The sequence below is a fragment of the Mustela nigripes genome, chromosome 5 (genome assembly GCF_022355385.1).
Source record: "Mustela nigripes isolate SB6536 chromosome 5, MUSNIG.SB6536, whole genome shotgun sequence".
In the NCBI taxonomy this organism is placed as follows: domain Eukaryota; kingdom Metazoa; phylum Chordata; class Mammalia; order Carnivora; family Mustelidae; genus Mustela; species Mustela nigripes.
Window position 1 is genome coordinate 147,813,608 of NC_081561.1, and position 7,488 is coordinate 147,821,095.

Genomic DNA, 7,488 nt, shown 5'->3' on the forward strand with positions numbered 1-7,488 from the left:
AAATACCGGTGGAATTTTGATCAGAATAGCATTGAAAGTATAGATGGCTCTAGGCAGCATAGACATTTTAACAATGTTTATTCTTTTGATCCAAGAGCATGGAATGGTCTTCCATCTTTTAAACAGTTAATGAAAACCAATGAGAATGAAGACACTTCGGCCCAAAACCTATGGGATACAGCAAAGGCAGTCCTAAGGGGGAAATACATAGCCATCCAAGCCTCCCTCAGAAAAATTGAAAAATCCAGAATACACCAGCTGTTTTACACCTTAAAGAACTGGAAAATCAACAACAAATTAAGTCAGCCCCACACACAAGAAGGGAAATAATCAAGATTAGAGCAGAGATTAATGAGATAGAAACTAGAGATAGAGTAGAACGCATCAATGAAATTAGAGGCTGGTTTTTTTGAAAGAATCAATAAGATTGACAAACCATTGGCCAAACTAATCAAAAGAAAAGAGAGAAAGCCCAAATTAATAAAATTATGAAGGAAAAGGGAGAGATCAAAACTAACACCAAGGAAGTAGAAACAATCATCAGAAATTATTAACAGTTGTATGCCAATAAATTAAGCAACCTAGATGAAATGGATGCATTCCTGGAAGCCTATAAACTTCCAAAATTGAACCAGGAAGAAATTGACAACCTGAATAGACCAATATCTAGTAACAAGATTGAAGCGGTGATCAAAAACCTCCCAAAAAACAAGAGCCCAGGACCTGACGGATTCCCTGGTGAATTCTACCAAACTTCCAAAGAAGAAATAACACCTATTCTCCTGAAGCTGTTTCAAAAAATTGAAGCAGAAGGAAAACTTCCAGACTCTTTCTATGAAGCCAGCATTACCCTGATCCCCAAACCAGGCAAAGACTCTACCAAAAAGGAGAATTTCAGACCAATATCACTGATGAATATGGAAGCCAAGATTCTCAACAAGATCCTAGCCAACAGGATCCAACAGCACATTAAAAAGATTATCTACCGTGACCAGGTGGGATTCATTCCTGGGCTACAAGGATGGTTGAACATTCGCAAATCAATCAGTGTGATAGAACAAATCAATAAGAGAAGAGAGAAGAACCACATCGTCCTCTCAATGGATGCAGGAAAAGCATTTGACAAAATCCAGCATCTGTTCCTGATTAAAACGCTTCAGAATATAGGGCTAGAGGGAACTTTCCTGAACTTCATCAAATCTATCTATGAAAGCCCCATAGCAAATATCATCCTCAATGGGAAAAAGCTCACAGCCTTCCCGTTGAGATCAGGAACAAGACAAGGATGCCCCCTCTCACTCTTGTTCAACATAGTATTAGAAGTCCTAGCAACAGCAGTCAGACAACAAAGAGAAATAAAAGGTACCCAAATTGGCAATGAAGAAGTCAAACTCTCTCTCTTCGCAGATGACATGATTCTTTATATGGAAAACCCAAAAGACTCCACCCCCAAACTACTAGAACTCATACAGCAATTCAGTAATGTGGCAGGATACAAAGTCAATGTGCAGAAATCAGTGGCTTTCTTATACACTAACAATGAAAATACAGAAAGGGAAATTAGAGAATCGATTCCATTTACTATAGCACCAAGAACCATAAGATACCTGGGAATAAACCTAACCAAAGAGGGAAAGGATCTGTACTCGAGGAACTACAGAACACTCATGGAAGAAACTGAAGAAGACAGACATCCGTTTGTAAGTGCTAATATGTCAGTAAGTATCTGAAGAAAGTTAAGAGTCTGGAAAGGAAATTGAGGTCAAACATTCCACAAACTATGATTCAGTTGGTTCTCCCTGGAGTTGTTCAGTGTACATCCTGTGCAACAATGAGCAGCAGGCTGGCTTACAGTTACTCACGTGGAAGTTAACACTCAGGTGCACGGGGGGCTGTGGCTGTGGGCACCTGGTGCAGGTGTAGACGCCTGGTCCAGAATACATGTGGATTGGAGGGGTTATTTATGTGCGGGTATGGATGGCAAGCAGGGTGGGTTATCAGAACCAAACAAGGGCAGAGGGCAGCTACTCCAGATGGCAGCTGTGGTGACCAGAGACTTGATTGACAGAGGGAGGATTGATCAAGTAGGTAAATATCCCGACGAGTTTAGAAGCCATGTTTCTCATGGTGAGAAGGAAGTTATCAGTACGGAAAGAGAGAAGACTGGATTGAATCCTACAGCTCTGAGTTAAAATTGGAGATATTTGTGGGGAGGCCTGGTTTCACTGTATGTGGGCAGATGCAGATACAAGAAGAGAGGTAAATGTGTGTGTGTGCACTCACGTGTGAGTGTGTGTTTGTGTGTGTGCGGACATAAATGCATCCCCCAGCTTTTCCACCCAGAGGATCTGGGAGCAGACAGCCCCATAGCCAAGAACATCTAGAGCCCAGGGACCTGTTTCTGCATCCCCTTCTCCGTGGAATGGAGCCAGGCTTGGAGGAAGGGCAGCTTCCAGGGCTGGGGCAGGGCACACGGGCTGAGAGCAGGAAGCAGGACGCTCCGACAGTGACGTGGTGTGGAGCAGGCACGGTGGCCAGCTTGAGGGGCCCCTTCGGGTCAAATCCGGAGTGCCTGCATGTCAGCATAGTGACGATACTGGTAACAATTAAACAACAGCGGGTCGTCAATAACCCACCGAGTCAAACAGGACCCCGGGAGCCTGCACTGACATCAATGACCAGGGACGAGGGGGAGCCGTTAGCAAAGTGGCAGCGTCTGGACGTGGAAAGACAGGACGACACAGAGTCCCCACTGGACGCTCCAAGGAAGCGATCGAGGAAAGGCCCAGGCGCGCTGCCCCCGGTGGCTGGAAGGTGGATGCGGAGGGGCCGCTTACAGAGTTTGCCCGCTTCTCTTCTTCAAGGACTTCCTCATTCCAAAGTGAGAAAGACTGACCCGAGAGTGCCCGAGTCTGCCAGACGCCCTTCATCTCGCCATTGCGGTCACTCTGAGCCCGGACAATCCCAGCCCCGCAAATCCCAGCCGCGCACAGTCCCAGCCGCGCAGCACCGGCTAGGACCCCGTGCCAAGAGCACAGCCTAACTCCTGTGATGTTTCTGCCGGGACGGCGTCTCCCACATCTAGTGACAAGGAAACCCTGCACAAGCCCAAACGGAGCGACCTCCTCCAGTCTGAAGTGCCAGGGGTCAAGGTCATGAGACCTGGGAAGCCTGATTTTGAAAGATCCCTTGAGAACAAAGCATCCCACGTGTGCGTGCCCTGGCCCTTCCTGAATGGCTTTGGAGGGACGACGTGAGGGGAACGGGTCGGCCTGTGCGGACTGCGGAGCCGTATCGGTGCCTGCGCCGTGTTACGGACTCTGTGTAAGACTGCGAAATGCACACCAGCCGCAGTTTCCTCTACGTGTTCTGCCCGATGAGAGCTGTAAGATGAGAGGCTGCTGAGAAAGGTGGAGTCTTAGCAAAAGCGAGAGCTTGAAGGTGGGTTTGGGAGACGTTTCACGGGGAGTAAGTCAGGAGGGACGTGTGTTCGGTGGTCGGAAAGTGCAGACCGTGGAGGCGGCGTTTTATTCTCGTCACAATTGTCCTCGTGGCTTCAGACGTCCGGGGACCTGCTCTGTTTCACAATTACATTTCCAATTACTTCCACGAATTAACTTTCTGTTTCATCTGACCCCGTGCTGGTTCCCAGGTGCTACCGTAAACGGGTGACACCCCGAAAAGCGGAACGCCCTCGGGCGACACGGTTAGAAATTCAACCTTGGGAGGCATGAAGGTGATGCTGGGGAGTCTAGTGGCGTTGCCCGGCTCGTTCGGAATTTAACTGAGACTTGACGCTGGTCCCTTGTCTTAGGAGAGCGTGGGAGGGAGAAGGGGCAGATGAAAGGTTGAGGCTTTTTGTTCTGATCATTGAAGGTTTGCTTTTAGTTAATGGTCATGTCAACCCGATACGTAATAACAGGTGCGGGCGGACAACCGTTCTACATAATGAGATCTTTTCTTTTTTTCTTAAAGTTTTATTTATTTATTGGACAGACAGAGATCACAAGCAGGCAGAGAGACAGGCAGAGAGAGAGGGAGGAGGAAGCAGGCTCCCTGCCGAGCAGAGAGCCCGATGCGGGACTCGATCCCAGGACCCTGAGATCATGACCTGAGCCGAAGGCAGCGGCTTAACCCACTGAACCACCCAGGCGCCCCTAAATAATGAGATCTTAATGCACACGGAGGGAGGCCGTGACCGCGAGCATGGGAAGGGTTAGCCTTCATTATTCAAGCCCACACAGCCTCTCCAACTCCCTCGTGCACGCGGGAGCACATCTCCTTCAATGCAAGTGTTATCTGCCACAAACGTTCTTATTTAAAGGGAATGGAGTCCCGCGACATTGCTCTGTTTGGCTGGAGGAGGCAGAAGCCAGAGTGACTGAGTGCTGTGGGCAGTGGGGGTCCCCAGAGAGGCTACGGAAGCGGACAGCCCGGTGGCTTGGTGGCTCGCTCTGCCCTGGTCCCATCTGACGTCCTTACAAGTGTGTATATTTCAACAAACCAACACGAAATGTTTAACCGTACATCTTTTTCTGTACGTATTGAAAAGCAGTATAAGTATTCAAACAATAAAAACATGTTTATCTCAGGGCCATGTTGACAAGTTTGTAAGTTCTCGGTTTGGGGTTTTTGCTAGAAGCCGGGCTTGGGTGTGAGGTAGGCCTAGTTGTGTCTGTTTCCGGGGCTCAGATAACGCCGTTATTCCAAGTGGTAAAAAGTCAAGTGGGTCGTCCCAGGGAAAGAACTCAGAATCACCTCCCGAGTGCGTGCTCAGGTGCAGCACGTGGGCTCGGGTGCACCAGGCCACGGCGGAAGGTCTGGGGGATGCTCGGGGCGGCCACACCCTGGGTGTGCCCTTGCTTTGTGACCTCCCACATTTCTAACAGTGCTCTCGGCCCCCGCCATAATGACTTTGGTCTCAGTGCTGAATTCTAAAGGCCATTTCTCTTCTTTATTCCCATGGAGTAATTCTGATACGTGCCTCATACAGGCCCCAAGGTTTTCCCTGATGTTTGGGGATGTTAGAGTGCTGGCTACATCACAGAAAAGGCCAGAAGAACCTAAAATCTAATATCAGAAATTTCTGCCCCCCAATTCATGGTACTTTATCATAATAATGTCTCCCATACCCCAGCCCAGGTAAGTCTCTGGATCTACATTTGATGTCTAAGAGTACCCATTAGCAGGCTTTCCAGATCAATACAGGTAGACGACCTTAAGATCGCTTATGCTCTAAGAACGAGCCGGCAATTTTAGGCAGCGACTTTTGCTTAAGTAACTTTTTTTTTTTTTTTTTGACCTTGCTGAAATACATCTGCAGTCAACAGCCTAACGCTGTAATTACTATTATCATGACTACTCTGCACACAGGTTTGCTTGCTAAGTATCAGAGTGTTAGAATGTATCAGATGCCTAAGAAAGTAAGCTAGAGTTAAAAAAAAAAAAAAAAAAAGCGTTGGTTCTGTAGCTGATAGTAGAATTCAATAATCAACTCTCCCGAGAACTAGCTGGGCCAAAACTAAGAAAGAAGTACACAAAATTTAAATGTGTTTGGTGTAAAAGACCACCGTAGATTTTCTTTGGACACTTATTTATGTATTTGAGAGAGAGCGCAGGAGCAGAGGGGAGAGGGAGTCTCCAGCAGACTCCGTGCTGAGTGGGGAGCCCAATGCCGGGCCCCATCTCACGCCCCGGGACCATGACCTGAGCTGAAACCAACAGTCAGATACCGACCCAAATGCCCTGCCCAGGCTCCCCCATCGTGGCCTTTCAGAGGAGCCTGGACTCCCCTAAACCATGCACAGTCTACAAACTTCTGTCGTCGACGTCAAGGAAGACAGTTACACCCAGTGAAGATGCAGCCTCGGGTAGCAGCGTCAGAGACGGCCCTGTCTGAAGCTGCAGGTGACCACTACTTGCCTGCCTTCTTTCTTTTTTTCAACTAGCCTACCTTTGGGCCATCCCCGGAGTGTTCTGGGGGGCGGTCTGTCCTTGGGCCATCCCCGGAGTGTTCTGGGGGCGCTCTGGCCTTGGATCATCCCCGGAGTGTTCTGGGGGGCGCTCTGTCCTTGGGCCATCCCTGGAGTGTTCTGGGTAGAGTGTTCTGGGTAGAGTAGGTGGAAGGTGTAGAACACTGGCTCATTCTCTGTCTTACTCAGTTGGCTAAACCACAGCTCGGCTTGAATTAAGGTCTCCTCCTACACTGTTCTAGTGCCGACAGAATGGGTGGGATAGATCTAGAAAAAGAGAGCAAACGGTGGTAGTGGCCGCTCGCCGACTGTGCCCGGCGGGAGGGAATCCTCTGTCTTTTCCTCCAAACGGCTTCCTCCTTCCTATTTCCCCGGAGGAGACCGGACACCTCGGTCTCCATCTTCACGCTCAGGGGGTGACGTGGCTTCCTGTTCACAGAGAACACAGGAACCATCAGAAAGGAGCCTGCATAAGCCCCTCCCCACCCCCCACCCGCAGCCCCTGCGCCCACAGACGCTGCCGTGTCGCCCACAGCTCCGCGGGGGGAGAGCAGCCCCGCTCCTTCCCCGCCCGGCCCCTCCCCCGCTTGCTCAGCCCCCTTGGTCGAGGGCAGGGCGGAGAGCAAGGCCTTCTCACCCCTCTCGCGCGGTCAACGTTTTCTTCTCTACGGGCCATTCCCACCCACAGGCAAACCTGACCCTTATTCCCTGCATCTTAACAAAATATCTTTGACTCTGATAACATCTCAGCAAATTCCCTGAGATAAATGTTCATCTTCTCCCCTATCTTTAACTCGCCCGCAGACGGGTTCCTCTACACCCCCCGGCGCAGCCGCGGCAAGGCTGTAATGATTTGCATGCTGCTGATTGGTCTACTGGCTCCTTTTTTCAGTTCTGGATCTGCCAGCAGCGCTGACACGGTGGGCCATCTGCTCCTTCTTGAAGCACACTTGCACCTGGCCTCCCGATCTCAGAACCTGGGCCCCTTGTCTTGTCACCTGCGCCCACTCCCTTGGTGACCGCATAAGGCATGAGCCTCCAGCCAGGACCCTGTCTGACCTCCGTGGGAAAATAGACGTCCGCGTACTGGACGTCGCCCCTGGGCTCGTCTGCTTCTTATCCAGCTTCCCAAGTCCCTAACCAACCTCCTGGTCTTCTCCTCACCCCCACCCTGCCTTTGCCTCGGTGTTTCCTGCCGCGCCATGAGCTCCCTGTCTCCAACGTTGCAGGCAAACACCTTGGAGTCACCCTTGTGCTGTCTTTTCTTTCAAACCACTAGATGCGGCAAATCCAGCAAAGCACTGTATCTGTCAGCAGATCCTGCTGGCATTGTCTTCGAAACGAGCCCACTGTCCGTTACGGGGCCAGGGTCCTCAGTGCACCTCGGCCTCCCGAATCCATTTTTGACGTTTTCCCGGAGTAATCTCCTTACATTGTAGACCAGGTGACACCGCGCAGGACCTTCCGCCAGCCTCCCACCTCACGCTGGCAGGAAGGTAAAGTCAGCACCGCGGGC